Raw genomic sequence first — 22,466 nt, 5'->3', positions numbered from 1 at the left:
AAAATAAACCTCATTAAACCTCCTACTGTTACTGTTTTTCATAAAATTAGATTCTTACTGCCAATTCAAATAAATTATAAAATATTGGCAAATTTATATCACTGAAGCTGAATACCTGCTTATTTGGATAAAAGGTATTCACTGTCTGGTTTTCCCCACAATGACCTGTGTGTTTTGGATGAACACTGGGTGTCTCTGGAGGGAAAATTCATACCTCACATTAGTTAATTTCTTGTCCCCTCTACAGAATGCTCCAAGAATAGTGCTCATAGGATGTGATTATAGAATAATGGAATCACAGAGTCATTTAGGTTGGAAAACACCCTTGAGAGACCAACTGTAAAACTAAAGCTGCAAAGTCCACTACGTGTTGTCATAGGACATGTATTCTGAATAGCCACTCAGTGGGAAATGTATCATCATCTTCTACTAATGCAGGTAATTTTCCTGTGAAAAGGATTAAAGTACTTATTTATTGTAAATGCCCTAAAAATAACGGGCTTTGAAATAAAGGTTAATGAATGTATGTGTCCTAGCAATGAAAAGAAAATTAAGTGTCCTTATTAAAGAATGACAGAATTCACCATCCTGTAACTCCTCCTCTCAACCAAGAACTGCTCATGTGAAGCAGCTTTATTAAAGTCTTCTCATATTATCTGTGTCGCCAAAGGACAAGTTTTACACAGGCTGGTAATTCCATAGAAAGACTTTCCTTGAACAGGATGAAAACATATTTGAAATCAACACCCAGAAAATGATGCAGGAATGAGAGAGGTTTGCAGTCATTGCTTTCACCTTTTCCTGTAGAGCTGGTAACAAGCCCCCAGATTTCTGTGACAGGCACCAAACCCAGGGGAAGGACAGCACAAAGCTGAAGCAGAGGGTTTGTCCCTCTGCACTGCTGAGGGAATGCAGTTACCTCAGAACTGGGAAGACTAACTAGAGCACCAGTGCTACCCCCAAAAACAGGGCAAATTTCACATAACGTAATGATTTTTCACTCTCGGGGTCTTGGGTGCCATTTCTCATGCTTATCTTTCTAGATAGCACTAATCTGCAAACTCAAAATAGAGTTTTCCAGCAAAAATTTCATCAAACTTCCCCTTTTAGAGGTATAATACATCTTGTCTATTCATTTCTTGCTCTGAATATGTATAATTCTTGCTTGCCTCCTTCATGGTGATTCCTTCATAGTCTATGCTATTTATGCAATGTGTATGCTTATGCAAATGAGAAAAAAGTGGACTTAATGAAATGTAAATTAAAAGCACAAAAATAAAGCATAGTTCAGGAATTTCTACAGAAATAGGGAGGATAGAAGTACAATGATGTCAGGGTTTATTGATGGGGTTTTTTTCTCTGTGATTGTTGTACCATGGGGGTGTGCTAGGGTACTAGTCAGAATTCAATGTCTGCATTTAGAGTGCCATATTAAAATGAGAAAAAAAAATGAAGCATGATTAGAATGAAGACACAAGGTGTTTTTCCAGCTCTGCTTTTGACTAAGAAGGATGATAGCAATGTCACCAGAAAAACGTGGGAGGTGGGGAGAGGTTGCATGGTGGGGAAGGTGTATATCAGAAATCTTGTATTTTTTTAGATTATATGCTACAACCAGATAAGTAAAACTTTTTAATTTTTTTTTTCCTCTGGGAAGGTTCCTTTAAATCCATTAATAGTCTGACCCACTTATGCCACAAGAATTATCTGCAGACCATACTTGGAAAAAAAAAAAGAGTACATGGAAAAAAAGCAAAAAAAAACACCACAATCTAACTAGAAGAAAAAAAAATTATATACAGCAGCTAGACCACAGGTGAAGTTCCTATCTTTCTTGCCTTCCACAAATCAAAGATCTTATTGGAAAGTTGTTTTTTTTTCCACTTGATATTGATCAAACATGTGTATGTGCATTCTGAAGGAAACTGATATTTTTACTTTCCTTTCCTTTACTTTTCCTTTTAAAATGAGTAAGAAAAATAAGAATTTTTTTGTTTTGCTTTTGGTTTGAGGGGTTTTTTTGTTTGGTTTTTTTTTTTGGTTGTTTTTTTGTGTGTGTGTGCTTTTTTTTTAATCAATCCATTGATTCCATGGTTCTTTACTGTGCTGAGGCACCAGCGTACCCTGGTTCCCAAGATTAGCCACAGAACAGATTTTTTTAAAAAATTATGATTTTGTGACAATCACAGTTCCATTCAAAAGTCAATCTGATAAAATCAGCTTTTGATGAGCTCTAAATACCATTTTTTTCATCCTAGTGTTGCTTTGTTCCTCCTACTGTCCTGTGAAACCATGTTTGAAAGCTGTAAGTGTAATGCACTTACCAGTCATACAATTTTAAACACAGTTGTGTTATCTAATAGCTTTGTGAATTTGGAGTGTGTTCAGCACTCCTGAGACTAGCAGTGCAAGAGACCTACTGTACCCTTCTCTTCCTATGGCTAATATTTCTTATTAAGGTGTATTTTAAAAGAAAACCAATCTGACATTATTTCTGATGCCTGTTTCTGATTACCTCTTATACTGATAACAGTTACCAATATCCTGTAACCACCAGGAGCTAAAAATGTTACTCTGTGGTATCTGAACAAAAAATTCTCTTCTTAAAAAAGGCTTTTAACTTTTTTTCTTTTTTTTCTTTAACTAAAAACTTTAACTAACCAAACTCATCGATCAGAGTGCATTTTACATGTCACAGAGGGCAAATTTAATTGCTTTAATTAAAATTGGAAATCAAATATAGATATGACCATATAAAAGGAAAAAAATCCCTTTGCTGTTAAAACTGACAAAGTGTGAAGGTCACAGCTTACGTACTAATATATTCTTCCATGTGACCTTCTGTTGTAAACAAAGAATATTAAATGCTGTTCTTCATCTTCTGTTAATGAACATATATTACTCTGGAGTCTAGTGAATAGATAAAACGTCTCCATTCATCAAATATTTATAAAAGTAATATTTTCTATGCTTACCAATTAAAAGGGTATTTTATTACAAATTTAGAGTGTGCCAGCTTCAAAATCCTTGGAGACAAGGTGCCTGGGAGTGCCAAGAAACGAAGACTGGTCTTCAGCTCATTATCTTAACATGGCTATTTTCAATAAACAAATATAAAAATGCGATAATAAAAATAATTTAGACCAAGGGACTAACCTGTGGGTTCACTCATTCCTTTTTCAGTCACTGGTCTTGCAATAACTGACGATTTCAGTGTTCTCTGAAGATGTGTAAATAGTAGCCCACATCAATGCTATATATAAATAATTCACTCCTGCTGTCGGCCTGTTGGAGCCATCATCCAAATAAACATAACACAATACCATGATTTTGTTTGATAAGCATGTACAAATACACATGTATCTATAAGTAGTATTTAATATGGTAAAAACACACAATCAGATGTCTACTTAGTATCTTTTAAAATATTCATATGCACACAGAGCTTGTTTAGCCTGTCCTGCTCACCTTTTGTACCTGACAAAAGTTAATGTCTCAGAAGCACACGGGTTCACATCTCTATAGCACGCTGAAATACTGATGGTAGGCACTGAGTGTTTGTACATGCATATTAATACCAACTAAATGCCATGCAGAATCTGTGTGGATATTCTTAGTTTTTGCAACAATGTCAACTGCTGTTTTTAGAGATTCCAGTAACTTACATATAGATTTCAGCAACCAAATATTTTCTCTATTGTTTTTGTTTGGGTTTATGAAAATAACTGCCATATAAATCAAAATTAACTAATGCTTTAAAATTTTTAGATTACTAATACATAGAGCATAGAATATTTTATATGTGGAATAAATACTATTCTTGGGGTGAGAAAGGCTAAAAAATAGGCAATAAGCTTATAGAATTAGATTATCTATAGCAAATATCCAAGCAATACATTTTGATAAACAACTATTTAGACATTTTTCTTGTTTCTTTCTGGCATAAGATGGTGAAAAACGCATTACCATAACAAGCACATAACTGAAACACCCAAACCATTCAAATTTAGGAATCTGTTAAAATTGACATATTGCTTTGGCTTCCTTGCATTAAGATGGTTAAGAGCAAATGTGGATTTATTGTGCAATTTACATGAAAGAAAAAAAGGGTCAGTTTTTCTACAATGCAGGACACTGGTGCCCTCTGCTGTCATTTTGCTATCACGGGCTTTATTTTCTCTCCCGTAGTAGTCAAATCACTTTTAAACTTTAGTTTATTTTCCTTCTCACCTTGAACTGCCTCCTTGAAGAAATAAATTTTCCATACAAAGAACTTTGTAATTTATCTTCTTTCTGTACATGATTATTTAGCATTACAATCAAACATAACGCATAGCAAGAAGCTAAACACACAGTGGGGATTTTTATTTTGTGTCCTGAGGTTTGTCTACACCCATAAAGTAGCAGTTGGCAGTGCCTGGGTTTGAAGCCTCTGTAAGGCCCTGTCCAAAACTTTGTCAGTCTGCCATCCCACGAGGTCAAAAAAACCCCATTTCTAATAACTTTAACATACTCTGGCCCTGCCTCAAAAGCCACTGTCATCCATGTGCTGCAAACTGTGGGTTGTCTGTTTGCCCATCTGCTTACCCAGCTAAGGTTAAAATAAAAACTCTTCCAATTTCAGGGTAGATCTGCTCTTTGGTAACTCCTTGGGACAAGTGATGTAAAGCAAAAGAGAAGATGTGGGTAGGAGTGAATGAACTGTTTCATCCACAACTCTTTAACTTAAGAGGAAACTAAACTACCACAGCTGCATTAAAATGCAGGGGTAGCCTACAGGCCACAGCTGTTGATTCTCCAACAGTTTCTATTTGATAACAAGGCTGATTAAACATGATACTTTGACATGATGATGCTGATGAATGTAGTGGAGACTGTATTCCAGTCCTGTTTTCAGTTAAGTATGATGAGTTAAGAAATATTGACAAAGTTTTTGCTATTGGTTGTCAAAGCATGTTACATCTGCTAAGCGCTTGTCTGCAGTACTGAGTTTTTAAATGACCTGAAAGTGTAGCTTATTTCATTCTTGAATTAAATTATGCATGAGTGTGAGAATCAACAGGACAACTAAGCCCCAGAGTGCAGGTTTACAGCCTAGACCAGGTGCATAATGGATGAGGAGTTTTGAAAAACTGAGATCAGTATAGGAGATTGCTCCCCTATGAAATGCAAAACCATGTAACTCAAAGAAGAATTTATTAGTTCGTGTTCACTGTGTGGAATTGCCTTGCTCTTTGTTTGACTACACATAAAGACAGGTCCAGAAACTGAGAGCAGCATGTCAGGGGCACTGAGGGTTTTGGCTGTCAGAAGACATTACCAACTTACAGACACAAGAAATGCAAACAGGAATAACTTTCTTCAGTCATGAGTATGTGCACATCTTTCTATTACTAGGATGATTTTTTGTGTCTCAAAGAACAACAATCTGGATGTTTGCCCAACTAGAGAAAAATCGAAAGATTAAAAAATATTAAAATGTTCTTCAATTTTTAGAGATTTTTTTACACAATTTCTTTTGGAAGTACCATTCAAAGGTACTTCTGGTTTCAGATTTATTCTGAGACATGTTTGCACAATTTTGGGGCTAAATTCTGAGTCCTTCATACTATTTCATTTATAATTTAATATATTTAGGGTTAAAAAGATTAAGTCAAACCATGAACAGCTACCATTTATCAACTCACCTTATCCAATCACCCACTTCTTGGAGTGGAAACATTTGCAGCACTTCTCTCCATGCAAAGAGAAAAAGAACTTGAATTCAAAATGCATGATATTAGAGGCAAAACAAATAAAAAAACCCCTTGTTTATCTCAGCAAAACTAATTTAAATTTTCTAACATGAGGAAACAGCTGTGAATTTACTGCCTGGAGGTACACTGGCATGCTTAACACATTGCCAAACAGATGCCCTTATTCAGATCCTCAGGAGTCAAGAGTTGTTTTTGTGCAACACACTGCTACCACTGTGTCTTAGAAAATTGTTATTCAGATCACTCTGCATAATAGCCAAAGTTGCCTAAGAATTCACACTAAAAAGAGCTAGAAAAATTTAGATATTCTATACTGGAATACAGATGCTTGCTTTTCTTAGAATTCACTCTTTTTGTGTTTTCTTAAATCACCCCAGAAGTTGCTTCCTGTACCAAGATCTGCCATTCCTGAGACTTCAGTCTGGTTTCCTTCTAGTATCAGAACCACTTGAAATGGCTGTAATAATTGCTGAACAGACTGAAAAAACATTTCATTGGAGTGGTACATCCTGCTCTGTGTCGGTGTTTCAGATGGGCCAACTCAAAGCATCTTTATGATAGAGGGGTGCTAGAGGAAGTCCTCCAAAGCAGCATCCCTGCTGTCATTTTAAGAAGACCTCTGTGATCCCTCTTCTAAGAAATGTTGGTTCGTACAACATGAGAGAGTGGCCTTTTTTTATTTCCAGGTCAATAGGGAAGGTAAGGTCCACTACTGCCTCTAAACAGAAAGATTCAGAGGAAACATTGTTCAATACAGTGGGCTTCCTCTGTAAAATCTGTAGGAGCATTTCATGTCCTACAGGGAGGGAATTTATGAACATTGTTACCAAATAAGCCTGCAAGACACATTATTACTCCCTCATTGGTGCACTGGTATTTTCTATCATATATATACCCTATCATGTAAACTATTGCTAAGACATTTTTCTCATAATAAGTCACTGTCCACTTTTGTGTGCAACATTTTTACACTGTTTTTACAAAACAATCCTTTCTTTAAATACACCTTCCAGGTCTGTTTGTACACTTCACATTTATAATTCAGAATCCTTCTTAATTATTATTATGTTGCTCATGTGGACTGAAACATTTTGCTTTTATAGACTGAAATAAGTTGCTTTGCCCTATTTCTATTCTCCAGAGCTACAGTTATTGAACATGGGGGGTTGTAGTTTGGATGAATTATTGACTCCTTTATTACCTTTGGATAAAATCTGCAACTACACTTTGCTTAATGCTCTCATGTCTCTCTTTTACTGCCCAGACTTCTAGACTACATCAGGCAATCTATGATGACAGAAAAAGGTATGTGAATGACCAGAATGACAACTCTCATTAGGCCTCATATAGCTCAGGGACACAGCACAAAAGTCAAAATACAAAATATTTCAGCACTTCTGAGTATAACTAAAGTGCTTCAAAAATATTTATATTTTTGTTTGGGGTTTTTTTCCCCCTTTGGGTCAAGATAGAATAAGACAATTTCTGTTGAATCATTAGTAAGCAAGAAAGTCAGACAATTTAGGATCATTACAGAGAGGCGTCATGCAAGGCGTCTTATACAAGCCCAGATTACACTCTTGTCCCCTAGATCATTAAATTGATGGAAAATTTATAAAACAAAACCACAACAACAAAAGTAAAAAGCATAATTTTCTGCTGTATATCTCACATACAGATACTACATAGAATAGATATATAGATACTACACCTAGTGGATACTATATATATATATATATATACACTAAATATAACATAGAGCTCAGATACTAACCAGAATCAGACTAAGATTGGAGCTGACACCAGGGTGTGAAATGGTGTCAGCAAGCAATCAGACTACATCATCTGAACTGTGAAATCTCACCTGGAAAAAAACCAAACCAAACCAAAAATCCCCAAATCAAAAAAACAAGCAACCAACCTGAACCTCTTTCCCCCTCTCCCCCCCCCCCCCCAAAAAAAAAAAACAAACCACAAAACCCCCAAAACTAAAAAAAAATATTCTGCAAAGAAACAATGGATAAGAGAGAAAGTTTAAAATAGTTCATGTCATTTTACTACACCCAGAAGTTTAAGATCTTCTATATTTTAATAAAACATCATTTAGAAATCAAAAGTCTTTTGGTAAAACTTTCTGTGCTCACCAAAGTTAGCCTGATCAGCAAGAAATCCACTGCAGCCTTCAATTTATTAAAAATATTTTTTTCAATCATGAAATTTCAATAATCACTTTTAGTGCCAAAGATTTGAAGGAAATGGACACTGGAGTTTCATGGAAGTTTACTCAGTCAGCAGTAAGTAACTTGTATAGATAACTTATCCAACCAAGTACAGCTGTGCTGGGGAAGTTCCTATTATGTATGTTTGCAATCAGTCTATAAAGGGGAGAAGAACAAAAAGTCATTACAGAAACTTAATTCAAAAAAATTTCCACTGTCTGAGTCACTGTGATACTTATTCCTCGTAAGCAGTTGTCCCTTATTTTTTTGTTGTGCACATATTTTTTAACTTTATTTCACACTAGAAGCTTTCTCGCACCTGAATCTATGAATACTGTATAGCTCTTCCTTTTCTAACAGATGCTTGCATTTGTGGAATAGATTTTAGGATGTGGAGGAGTTTTCATCATCTTCTTCAGCATCATTAAAGTGAAATATAAATATTATTTAAAATCTAAAATAGTAAACATCTCTAAAAAGTGAGTCCCTGTGTAAATACAATAAACATTGCAAAGCTGGAGATTGATGCTAGGTCGTGACCAGAAGTTTTTGAAATTGCATATTTAGCTTCACAGGCGTTGAACAGGTGAGGTCACCGTGATATTCACTGACACAAAGGCACACCTCACTTTTTGAGAGACTGATTTACTTTCAGCAATGTTTGGCACAACCAGATACATGTTGTAATACACCGATTTTTTTTCATAGGGTAGAATGTCTCATGCTGATGAGAAGTCCTTTTCCTTAATCATATCAGTTTCTCACTGCTTCAGATTCCACAGTAAATTAAAATCATACAGTACAAAAAATGAAATGGAAGTAGAAGATATATGAAGTAGCAGCATTTAATCTAGTTAACTTCTGAAATTTTAAATTAAATTCATAACTTTAAAATTGTGTCTTAAGAGAAATTATTTTAAATTTTCCCCATTATTTTTCTGTCATGAGTTTAATATAAACAGTAATTTCATATTTGTAGATATCGTAAACTAAGCAGTAACTAATGATAACTGAAGATAGTAGCAAATGAAAAAGTTAACCCAGTAATATAAACACTGGAGGGGAATAAAAAAGCTTGGAGGATATTTCTACAATTTACTAAACAGCCTTGGAGCATAAAAATGACAAAAGTAACAACCGTTACAGCTGTGAGAATGGGAAGCCTGAAGTGGAAAGAATATAAAAATATTCCAGACAACAAGTTCAGAGACTTGACTTTATTTATAAGTCAGGGCTTGTATATTCAGCATGAAATACATGGATACAAATTAGTTCAAGCAAATCTGATTTGGCACTCTACAGCTGGGATGATGGTGAAAGTGGGGAACAGACATCACATTGCAGTGATAATAAGAAAGGAAAGCTAACCCTTCTTTTCAAAGGAACACATAGGTAATTGTACTCTGTTTGGTATAAGTATCTAAGAATCTTTATTTTGGAAGATATTAGCTTTTTCTCTAATTTGCTGAAATCAAGTAAGCATAACCTCTGGCTAGCGTTCCTCCTCTTCCTCAAAACTTTATGAAAATTAAATTTTAGGTGCATGATTTAGTGAGTAGGAAGACAAGTATACTTTCTAATATGATTGTTTTTAATGTTTGTTGCAACTACTTCAGACATCAGATGAAAGAAAATTGCTTCCATGCATCATAACCTACCCTAGTTCATCTTATAATCCCCTTCAAGCAAGCAACTGAACATTTAATCCTAATGAAACGTTATAGAGTGTGGTGGTAAAATCTTTTGGCTTCGGTGCTCACAAGTGTTCTTCTGGCAGTAAAGCTATTTCCAGGTACCCTGCTGTGAAATGTACTGCTATTAAATCTCTCACATGAAAATCAGAAAAACAAAAAGAAAGGAAATTATTTTTCTGCGATACCGTTAAAGTTTTGAGTTATGACTTTTTCTTCTTCCCAGTTATCCCTTACTGCAGGTATAAAAACTTCTTAATTTACAAAAAATCTTATTTACAAAACAAGGATGCACTTGGATACTTGCTCTATTACCATCCTCCTGAATTACCACCAACCACTGAAACAGTATGCCCTTGTATCTACTCCAGTAAAATGGTAATGAAAATACTTCTTTCTCTCATAGAGCTGCTCCTTTACATTTACACAGTTTAAAAAACCCAAGAACAGACACCTGTCTTTTCTCCTCTTTTCGGGTGGTCCACATCTCCTTTGTACTGAGTAAAATCCAGTCCATATACTCAAATCTAGCAAGAAGTATGACCATATGGGGCAATAGTTCCAGAAGGTGTAAAACTCAGGTCATCTAAAGCTTTGTAGGGCTCCACTGATAAACTCATGGCCAAGAGGTACTGCAGATTGTGGAACAGTGATCTTAGGTGTAAGGTGCACAAAGTGAGTTGTGTTTTGTCTACCAACTTTCAAAATGATTGCAACAAACTGATTTTTCATTATTTTAGTCCAAAGGTGTCACGGTCTGTAACTATTAATAGGGATTACAATAAGGTTCTGCATTCCTACAAGGACACTGATAGTAAAAGATCAGATTATCAGATCTCTGATACTGTCATCATTAATAGAATTTGATTCAAAATTACTCTGGAACTGTCTACCATTATGCCACAAGTATTCATAATACCCCTCTAAGAATCACAGAAACTTTCAGTATCCAAAGTGACCTCTGCTTTAAGGATCAGAGGGTTACTCAGGGCTGTGTCCAATAACATTTTTAATATCTCCATAGATAGAGAACCTGAACCTGTAACATCCCTAGGCAACCTGTTCTAGTGTTGACCACACCTGAAGTAAAAATAAAAAATAGTTTAAAAAATCAATTTCTTACAATAATTTCAATTTTGTGTATCACCAGCTGTGTTTTGTTCTATACCTCTGCATCCTCCTCTCTGGCTCTTTCATCTCTGCACTGTCCCAACATTAGTTAGGTGGATAGAGAAACATGACCTCCCTCAAGTCTTTGCTTCTAATCCCTGCTAACCAGTGACTTGGTTGGACACTGTGCCTCTGAGCTTGACAATCTAGTGAGTTATCTGTCCAGCTTGTCCTTCTCTCTTCCAATCCAACCTCCATCACTTCGGTGGGAGATGAAAGATGAAAGAAAGAAGCCTCACTGATACCAGTGAAGCCACTCTTCTGATAGAACCTGCAAAGTGCGTGTGGGTTATCAAACCCTGTTGTTTTAAACAAGCATTCAGAGGTTCAGAAAGTAATCTGAACTTCAGTCTAGGACCAAAACAGAAAAGCATAATGCAAGAAAATATCTTATTTTCTGGCTCACTGGGGAAGGAAATACAGAAAATCTTCTCATTCGTTTTTCTGTTATTTCTGCATTTGCAATACGATGCAGTCTCAAAAATCTGTGCAAAGATGTGTGCTCATCCTGATGTCTTACTAATCTTGATAGCAGAATCTCATCAATAAGTTAACAAAAAAACCAGCAGACTTTTAGAAAGAAAAACTTTGAGGTTTATTTTGATGTTCCAGATTATGCCACTCCAGGCATCACTGAGAAAAGCTGCTTGTATTTAAGTATTTTATGACATGTTTATTTTAATCTAAGTGTTGAAAAACAATTGAAACTAAAGAAAGAAAATAATGAAATATGTACAGCCAAATGCAAAACCATTATCAATCTTCCCCCTAATAATCCTCACATAACCAGGCTACAGGGCAGTCCTGCAGAAGTTCTGGGTAGACAGGAACTAGATTTAGGAATGCATGGATTGCAATCAAAGGCAGAAGAACTAATGGAGTCTTTCCAGGATAGTGGTGATGGACAAATAGAGCCTGAATGTGTTCCCTCAGCTTTATACTGAGTAGGATGCACATGGAATGGAATACTTTGGTCAATTTGGGTATCTCTCCAGTCTGTTCCTCGTTACAGGAGGGTCTGAGGTGTGACCCCTTCTCCTAATTTTCATTTCTCATGCATAAACTTAGCAGAAACAAGCAATTACCCTAGTTCTGTGTACCCTTCTCCAGAAGTAATTATAAACATCCAATGATATTTTCAGTCCAAGAAGAAGACACTGACAGAAATAAATGCTGTTAATTTCAGCAAGTGCAGCTACTTAAAAGAGATTTAACCTAAAAGAAAAATTACTAGAAATAGCATTAGTTCTGTCCTGGCTCAAGCTGTCTGTTTTGGCTGACACACTGGAGGGAAGGGAGGCCATTCAGAGGAGTGTTGGCAAGCTTGGGAGGTTAACAAGCTTCCACCTCTGCAAGGTGGAAGCAGAATAAGGCAACTGTATCCACAGAGCCACTATTCACGAGGGTATATATTATCGGAGACCTGATCCGATTTTGGAAAGTATTTTCAAATTAATTTTGACAGTGATCCATTAGTTTATCAAACTCTGATATTTTTGGAGGATGCTTAGCAAGAAATTAACTGAAAATTAATAATATGTGATGTAAAACAAATGACTGTTTTACAGGCATACAAGCAGACTCAATCTATTTGAGCTTACAGTCCTAGTAGATGGAGTAAAAAATAATTCAGCCTGTTTCACAGTATCCCTGCATTGTAGGACACAATTTTGTTATTTCAGTGCTGTTAGCTTTATGTGTTTTCTTCAATACAGTTATATTGTCAGGGAATGGGTGCAGCAGGACACAGAGCCACTGTCTCAGGGTGCAGTTAGGCACTACAGCTGAGATGATTTTCTGTCTATTCACTTTACCTTTTCATTTCTTCTGTCCTATTCTCTATCCCTGTCCCTCACCTAATGCTCTCAGCACTTCCCTTGCATCAGCTCTGGAGTGTGTCTAATACCACAATAAGGTGGCTAAGCTAAAAGAAAGCAGATAATAATTTTCTTCCAGGCAAATGAATCAAATTAAATCAAATCAGTCTTGGTGAAAAGTAGATTCCTGACAGAGATGCCCCAAAGAGCAGGAAGGTCAGTCAGGGTACAGAGTTGAAATAATACCACACCTTTGAGCAATTGCAGCTGAAATTGGACTTATGGATCTGCAATACCTAGTGTGTTTATCTGACTTCTAGAAGCTGAGCAGAAGGTGGATTGTACTAATACCTTGCTGTAAAGGCCAGCTCCATAAAAGCTTGCTATGGCAATAATTTCACCCACGTATTTGTTCCATTAAGAGGGCTTTAGATAATGGTTTTTGCAACTGATTACTCATGACACTTGATATTTGAGATGTACTTAAAAGATATTGTTAAATATCCACTATCATGTTAAGGAAATATTAAGCTTACAGATTTGTCAGGTTTTTAAGCAGAATGAGATTTAAATAGAGCTGCTTCAGAAGAGTTTTTTGTTAGTCATGACATACACTTTATCCTCACTTTCCTTCAGTCCTTTCCAGGAAGCTAAACAGGTAGTACCTGGAAAGCCAGACCTGTTACATTTATGCTTAAAGAAGAAGAAGGAGCGACAGAAAAAGGAATCAGTAGAAAATGAAGAGAAAAGTTTGCTGAATTTAGCATCACAGACAATCTGGAAAAATGTACTTAGTTTTTTTCTACCCCCTTCCTTTCTTTCAAGGAAAGAACCAGGATATAAAGTAAAGCTTATTAGTGTCCTCTTTGATTCACATTTAACACTTCCTCCACAGACATAACAAAAGTCTACAAAAGTGTTCAGGTACCCTTTTTCAGCCTTCGGTGATTATTAGGGCCTGCTGATAATTGCATCTCAGTCTCCATATAATAATTTTCTCAGCTTCCATATAATAATTTTTTTAAGCACTTACAACTCTAAAAGCATACCAGGTGGTAGAGGTGATGAAACATCCACACTGAATAATACCATCTGTGAATGTAGGCACAGGCAGGGAAATGATCTTGAATATTAGGTTCGATTAACTACACTCTTGTCTCTAGAAGAGGCCTACACACACCAAGTCCAGCAATGACTCTCAGAATAGCAAGCAGATACTGGCAACAATTTCATTAAATGTGTTCAAAACTCACTGGACAAACAACAAATACATTCACAGAAATTCAAAGGCCAGGTTATAGATAATTTGTGAACAAACACAGGTAGTATGCTTGCCTGACAAATATGTATAGAAACTTATATTCATTCATCTTTATGGTTTTTTTCAATATAACCCCATGGAGGTAAAAAAAATTGAAACCTCTTCACTTTTCATTAGCAAATATCTCAGCTGAATTTTACTCTGTATGTCCCAGCCTCCATGAGTTAAATATTTTGTTCAATAACACTGCTTTTGTTCACTAAAGCACCCACAATCCTCCCAGCCTACATAACTCCATATGTATGCAGGGAGAGACAAAGGCTTTTACTGGAGAATAAGAAGAACATAAGCTACTCAACCAATGGTGTGCCTTACGTCTCAAATGGAAAAGGTGTCAAATGGATACAGCTGTCAAAAAGACAAAGTAAATGAAGCTAGGTGAGATTTTATTTTCCTCATTAGAACAGGTCATACTTATAAAAGCAGAACTTCCAGCAAGTTCCTTCGGAAGGAACTCTGTGTGCAATACTGTTGTTAAGTATTCACTGTTTGGAAAAAATAGATTTCAATCCTAGTATGTGAATTTATTTTAATTCAACTGGCAGGTAGATGGGATTCTCTCATTTGATCTTATTCATCTTTGTGTTGCATACAAAATTTATTCAGTGACTCTTTGTTTCCCCCAAACACTTTTTAATAAAAATGAGAAGAATATGAAATTTGGCTTTATGTTCCTTAGTCTTAGTAAAAGTCTGACACGTGTAGAAATAAGAAAATATTAAGAAAGATATTAAAATAAATGCTTGATTACTGAATATAGCTATTGAAATATGTCAAAATTGGAAAAAAATTGCTTTGAAGGTTATGGGGAAGGAAGTTATTTTGGGGAACTTGCACAGTGAGGGATTTTGGGCAATAACATTTCTGAGAAATAAGTAGTAGGCAATGACCACGGAGGGAAAAAAATACACTTGTACACAATGAAAAATTGAAGGGGTAAGGTTATTGAAGGGTCAGATAATTAAAGCTGTTCACTTTGTACCAAATTGAATTTCAGACTGTAGTCCTGAAAACTTCAGTCATCCTGGCCACAGAGATGTCTAAGACTTAGAAGTGATTCACAGATGTATTATATTAATTTTATATTCCATGAAACATTAGAATTTGACTATTCCTGGCAACAGGATATGGAATAAAGGATTCTTCCATTCTTGGTTGAATCCTTACCTGTTGGTTTGAATTATTTTCCAAAGGATGATGGAAACTAATCACCACCCAGTGATGTAGGTTTCTTGAAGATGCAACCTTTGCCTCTTCCAGTGGGAAAAGCATTTGACTCTCTTTTGCCTGTTATATAGAAAAAAGACACCACTCCAGAGAGGGCTCTCTTGCAGGAGGGTGCTGTTACCCTGAGTAGGCAGAACCAGCAACTTGCCCTTCTGAGTAAGGCCACCAGTCCCTAGGAAAGGGCATTGTTTATAATTCTTTGTTTATTATTCAAGGCCTATTCTCAACTTTTTTTATCTACTACGTCTAGAGGGTTGAACAGTAAGGGAATACCCAAACAACTTAATAGAGTAATAATGGTGTCAGCACAGTGGTGCAATAAATATACAGCTGAAAGGCCTGAACTCCAGCCAGCTTGCAGTATGTATAGTTTGCAGCTATAATTAACCAGCAGCTGCACCCCAGCCATGGTCTATGCTGTAGTTTTCCTTCCAATGTACTAGGACTCTTTGTTCAGTTTTGCATTGCTAATCTCCTATGATGAACTTCATTATCTCTATCAGTACCTAGCAGGGGAAAGATCCCCAACATCATGATGGAGCCAGGTTTTTAAGCCTTTGTTTGGGTCACCCCTCCAACTGAGGCCATGGCTCATGTCAGACCAAACCAACACCCACCTGGTCTGGCAAGTGCTTTCCATAATTGTCAGGTGGATGTTTAATGAAATGTTGAAGAACAGGAGCATTTCATAGTGATATAATTCCAAATAAAATTATCTGGGACTCAAGAACGTTCCTAAAGAACACAATTTAGGAGTGCCAGAGATCATTCTTATTTAGCATCTCACTGAAGAACAGATTTTCCCTGAACCTCCACCATTCAGAGTTATGCAGTTATATAAAAAGCTTTTGCAAGTAAAGGAAACAAGAGCAAGATAAGTTATTATACCAGCTGATTAAACAATTTTACAGAAGTCAGGCTTAATTATTAATATCTGCAGCACTTTGTTTGAGACTAGTTCAAGTATGTCTGCTCAAGATGCAAAGACATATATATTTGGATTATTAAAGGACTGTTTAAAAGTTGATATTAAAATCAAAAAGGTTTTTAAATTCTTCCAGACCTTTGATGAAACTAAATTTTCAGAGCTTTCAGACATGTGAGACTTTAGCAGGTATAACTGTGACGGGTGGGTGTTTAACATGTTAGAAGATTAGGTTACCACAGTTTAAGTCAGTCAGAAAATCTGAATGACACAGTGTTAAGGTCCGAGGTAACATTAAAATTTATTTTTGTTTTGGATCCGCGAAACAAAGTCCAACTGTAGAAGGGTTAGGTGCAAGTAGACTTTGACAACTGACAGAAGCAAAACTATAGAGACAGGCAAAAGAGGGAGCAAGGAAAAGAAGATATAAGAGACAGAGAGAGAGAAGCGAGAGAAATGGGAGAGAAAAGGGTAAGAAAGTGGGAAGAAAGAATGAGAGAGAGAGAGAGAGAGAGAGAGAGAGAGAGAGTCACCACCAGGGGCCCAGCTGCCCAGTGAGTTTGTTCAAGATGGCGCTGATCCTGGGCAGGGCCTGATGCAAGATGGCAGTGGGTCAAGAGATGACAAAACAGCCACAGCATGGACAACCCCATATACCCCTGAGTTCCTTCTGTTCTGAAGGGGCAGCTGTCAGTCAGCTGCCACAGCAGCCAGGGCCATTGGCATCAGAGCCATTGCAGACAGGATGCCTGGAGGGAGGGAGCTTCCGCAGAAGGGTGCTGTCCCACACACACTCATCAGTTCTTATCTCCTTACAGGTGTCACTCCCTGCTCTGTTCCAGCCACCTCAGCCAGGTCCATCAGCATAAGTTCAATCAAGGTGGCTTCCTCTACCCTGGCCAGGGTAATCATGCCTCCAGGGGCGTCCCATCATTGAAGGCCCTCAGAAAAGGGGAGCAGTCTCCAGACAGTTGTTCTTATCTCTTCCTGAGGTGTTACCCCCTGCTCAGTTCTGGCCAGCCAGGTCCTCCATCCTATGATTTTCTCCTTATGATCTTTATTTTTCTCCTTATGATTTTCTTGCTTTTGCATACAGAAAATTGGTTGATTAAATTTAAGACCATTCATTTGCCCTTCAGCATCTCTAGAGCAGATGCAAACCAGCAGTGACAGTTTAGCCACTCCCTATTTTACCTGAAGAAAAAAGTTCTTGCTTCACCTCAGAGTATGTGTTTATCTAATTTGGGCTAAAGAGAGGTCATTTGATAGTAACTCATAGCAGAAATATTTTCATCCTTCCTATCACTCTTCTTTTAATTTGCATATACCTTAGAACAAATAATATATACAGAAGGAAAACACAAACAATAACAGCTGATCTAGTCAGTAATGCAGAATACAACCTAAGGGCATGGTGAGAAATACTTTAGGCTTCCACTCAGTATCACACACGCACACATGTGCTGAAATGCAGTTCTGGATGCTGACACATTCATCAATTTTAGCTTAGTTCCTAAAAAGTTAAGTTATCAGTCATGAAAAAGCAGCTCGGTTGCCTTCCTTTTAGCTTCTAACTCTTAACAACAAAATGAAATGAGTTACACTGACAAGGAAGTATCAGTATATCTGTATTATGTAACATTTACTCACCATAAAGCAAATCTGTAGGCAGTCAAGTTTTAGAAATCAGTTTTCTTCTGTTGCATTTATGTAATAAGGAATATACCATGTATATGAAACTGCTTCTGTAAGGAGGATTTTGTTCTCCATTTTATTTGCATACAAGTCCCTTGAAGGTATAGCTCTCTACCCTGTCTCTCAGAGTGAAGAACATGTTCTTTAGTGGTGTTTAAATAATAACTTAGAGAAACACTTAAATAATGCACACATATATGCACACATGCATATATACACACACAAACATACATATATGAGAAGACTAGAAATATTCATCATCAAGGATCTTTCATACCTTTTGAGGAAAGGTCAGAAAGATAACCCCAAAACATAAGATGCCACATTTCTCTGCAAGTGTATTGCCTGGTACTTGGGTGTACTATTGATTCTCAATTTTCCTTACAGCCTGTACCTTTGTCAGTGGCACTGCTAAGAGATTTGTCTTTCTCCTCAATACTAAAAAAAACACAAGCTGGAAAAGTTACCAAGGCATTGGGGAACATCTTGGATTTTTCCAAGAAGATTACAAGGGGAAAGAAAAGATACATAGTCAAAATTTTATGACTGGCATTTTACTGATCATAGAGAAATTATGGGATTTAAAGTCCTTAAGATGTACACATCCTTTCAGGTGTGTTTTAAAAGAAAAGACATTAGATCTACATTACTATGGGTACAGTTGAAAGAGAATAGCTCTGAAGCTATGACGCATACCATGCATGATGTAAAATTTTTCCCTGCTGACTCTCCTGTGGGCACAAACATTCATAAACTGTGAATATGAGTATGCCAGGTTATTTTAATAAAAAGATTGCATGCATTCTATGCCCCTTTTTAATTTTTTTTCATTTTCAGGTCTGAAGTGGTGGATTCTCCATCCCTGGAGATATTTAAAAAAAGACTGGATGTGGCACTCAGTGCCATAGTCTAGCAACCGCAACGGTGGTTCAAGGGTTGGACTCGATGATCTCTGAGGTCCCTTCCAACCCAGCCAATTCTGTGATTCTGTGATTCTGTGATTCATATGATTAGTAGAAACCACAATAAAATATCTAATTATCTAGACAGTCTTAAATAAGAGCGACTTGTGCTTCACTAAAATAATAAGTTACAAGTTTTACAATGTTATAATATTGCAATATAATTATTAAAATAATAATAAGAAGCTATAATTCCAAGAATTGCTTCTGTGTACGATACACATGAACTTATGAAAAGGAGAATTTCCTGTTCAGATATCTTCATTCTACACAGATATAAATGTTACATCACTTAATTAAAGAAAGCATTATCCTAAAATAACAGAATAATTGCAGGGTTCGAAAATTCGATGGGCAAAAAGACAACTACTGAAGGGAAAAGTAAGAATTTCATGTAGATCCCATGCAAATGATGACTCAAACCCAAGCTAACTCTAGCATAATCAGGAAAGGAGTGGATTTCCTGCTAAATTGATTTCCTTCCCATCTGATTGGACATACACCAATTCTGATGCTTTGGGAAACAGGTAAGCACCTCCTCAAAATTGTTATTTTCTCTCCTACTTCACCAGGGACTGAGTTAGGGTTAGGGTTAGGGTTATGTATTCCTGAGTTGTTAAGTCATTGCTTCAAAACAAGAGTCCTGTAGTAATTTTTGCGTGTGGGCCAGGTGAGGGAGATGTTTCTGTGTGGGAGATCAAGGTGAACTGAGGTGGCTGAGGGATGAGAAGAACAGGTTTCTGTGCAAGGTACTGAGTGATCTTGGTAATTCCACTGCTCCTATTTTAGGAGATGGTTCAGTTCTGTGGAAAGCAGGGACTGTTCCTGTTGCTGGGGCTATCTGGGAGAATATATTTAAATACACCAATATGCTATAGTGAGCTAATTTTTAGGGACCCTACCCACACATATTTGGTAAAAATGGCCTTTTTAAACAGAAGTTGTTGGAAATACTGAATTACTTCTTCATGTTTAAACAAAAGAAAATGAGGTTCATCTCCAGCTTACAGCGCCATCCTGAAGAAACTCACTGGACAGCTGGACCCCTGGTGGTGACTCTCCCTCTTTCTCTCATTCTTTCTTCCCACTTTCTTACCCTTTTTCTCCAATTTTCTCTCTCATTCTTTCTTCCCACCTTCTTACCACCTTTCTCTCTCTCTTATATCTTCTTTTCCTCTACTCCCTCTTCCCTGGCTCTATATTTTTGCCTGTGTCAATTGTCAAATAAAATCTGCTTGCACCCAACCCTTCTATGGTTGGACTTTGTTTCATGGATCCAAAACAAAAAAAATAAATTTTAATGTTACCTCAGACTCCAAGAATTTCATACAGATAAAACTAGTCATAAACTAAGTGAATCAACCCATGCCATCTAGTTTCCAAGCAGTAAAGGGCCTTTGACCCTCTTTCCAAGAAAATTATATTAAAAAAAAAAAAATCAAAGTCTTTCTCCCTTATTCCCCTTTTTATCTTCCCTTGGGAGGGTGGTGGGAGGCTAACAGGGAGCATCTGTAACCCTGTCAGTCGGCTAAAACTGACAAGATCCTATCAGGAAATGGAACCCGCATGGTGTGGCATACCTGGGCTGTTTTGAAAGCCCTAACTAAGGATTACAGAATTTGCCCATGTAAAGGTCTAAAAATACTCGTGCAGACAGTTCACCAAACAACCAAGGCAAACAGAAGTGCAAAAGCTATGACCTCTCTGTGGCTTGTTTGAAAGAGTTAGAGATTTAACTCACATAAATAAGAGTTCAGTCAGATAAAATGACATGACTATCAGGCCAGGCCCTCTGAAAAAAAAAAAAAGAAAAAAAATATAAACAAACTAACAAAAAGACACCAAACATGCTGGAAGCCCTTATTGTGCCAATTATAACCCAATGGAAGTTGATGTACATGAGTATTCTTACTTTAGTCACTTCATTTTATTCTATTAGTTTTCAGTAGGACTAGCTTAATGATTAAACTGATAAGAATAGCATTACAAGACTGATGCTTCAGTAAGCAAGCTTTAGAAAAACTGCAAACCCACGCAATAGACTGACAACAGGCCACCTGTCTGACTCCTGTGGGCTAACTGTCTGCTCCAGTGATTTTCCAAGGTGGATATGATGTTAACTACATGGCAGGGAGCATCCTGGGGCCATCACACAATGAGGAGAGCAGTGATCCATGCCTTCATTGTAGCAGAAAGAAAACAAAATAAGAAAAATGAAGTTTCAGGTCCATGTAGGTGCCCATTCTCAACCCTGACATGCTCCTTGGTGCATTATTCTGTATACTACCCTGGAGCTAATGGAGTTCTCTGAATCCTATTAGCAAATCAGCTCTAAGAAAGAAAAATTGTGGGAGCCTGGGTATAGTCAGATGAGGGGGACAAATCCACACAGCATTCAGACAGCATTTTAATGCTTGAATTTCATGCTATCGAAGCTGTTAGACACCTGCTGCTGCATCAGCATTTTAAAATATAAAGAGAGAGGAAATAACATTATTTCTTCTTCTGGAAAGCAACTGCAAATATTGTTTACTTTAATAGCAATTTCTTAATTTCTTTCAGTAGATAATTATTAGAGGAAACTTCTTCCTCATAATTCTGATCTTTTAAGGCCAAAGCAAGGTATTTAACTTTCAAAGATAAGACAGAGAAATTAATTTTTAGTAGAAACAAGCCATTCGAGGCAGTTTTTGTTGGAAACGTGAAACTTTGAAAAACAACTGTACTATGACTCAGTGGAGTTGTTTGTACAAGACAGAAGTACTCTGTTTGGATGTTACCACTACCTATAGTAGTGGAAACTTCCCAGAGCTGAAGAGCTACATGAAAACTGGTCCCAATGACAGCTACTGAGAGCACTCAGGAGGAATGTCTGTCCTTTTACAGGCATCTAGAGAGTCTTCTTTAACCTGCTGTCCTGTACTACAAAGTCGACAGACACACAAGCACACTATTCCTTTTGGACTGTATTATATGTGCAGAACCAGGTATTTTCAGGGGATGTGATTAGGAGTGTCTGGCACTCCTTCCTGATAGAGCTCCCCTCCACCCCCACTTTTATATGTAAGAAACTGTTTTCTCCTCACAGGTCATAAAGAATAGACCAATAGATGTTGAGGGGGAAAAAAAAAAGGAAATAAATGCTCAACTTTACAGGTAACAGAAACAAAAGGAGAGTGGTTTACTTAATATTCACTATGAAATCTCAACAGGAAGTAGTCAAAAACTTCTGAGTTTAAATGCAGTGTTTTTACCACGATGCAATAAATTTCTGCTTATGTAGATTATAGAAAGGTTATATAGGCACTTATATTACATGTAAGTTTATCAATTTATAAAATGAGGTACACATTACACATACATAAATATACACACAGAGGTAACTTTCTGAAAATAATCATTAATATGCCTTCCTGTTAAAATCATGTTTATGAGGTAGCAGCCTCTTATATTAAAATTTCAAACTTTAAATATTTCAAATTCCAGGCTTCTTCTTTCAAGCAAAGGTTTGAATTCCAAAGGCTTACAGTACTTCAGTACCAGAATTTTAAAATTGCAAGTTTTTATAACAATTAGCCTGATATTCAACTGTGCTTAAAATACATCAATGTAATTCAAGACACTCATCAATATGAAACTGAAAGATAGAGTATAAGTGATGTTCCTCGGCATAATTTATTGAA

Source organism: Calypte anna, chromosome 1 (genome assembly GCF_003957555.1).
Source record: "Calypte anna isolate BGI_N300 chromosome 1, bCalAnn1_v1.p, whole genome shotgun sequence".
NCBI lineage: Eukaryota > Metazoa > Chordata > Aves > Apodiformes > Trochilidae > Calypte > Calypte anna.
The sequence above is the reverse complement of the archived record's forward strand: the minus strand, read 5'-3'. Positions refer to the sequence as shown.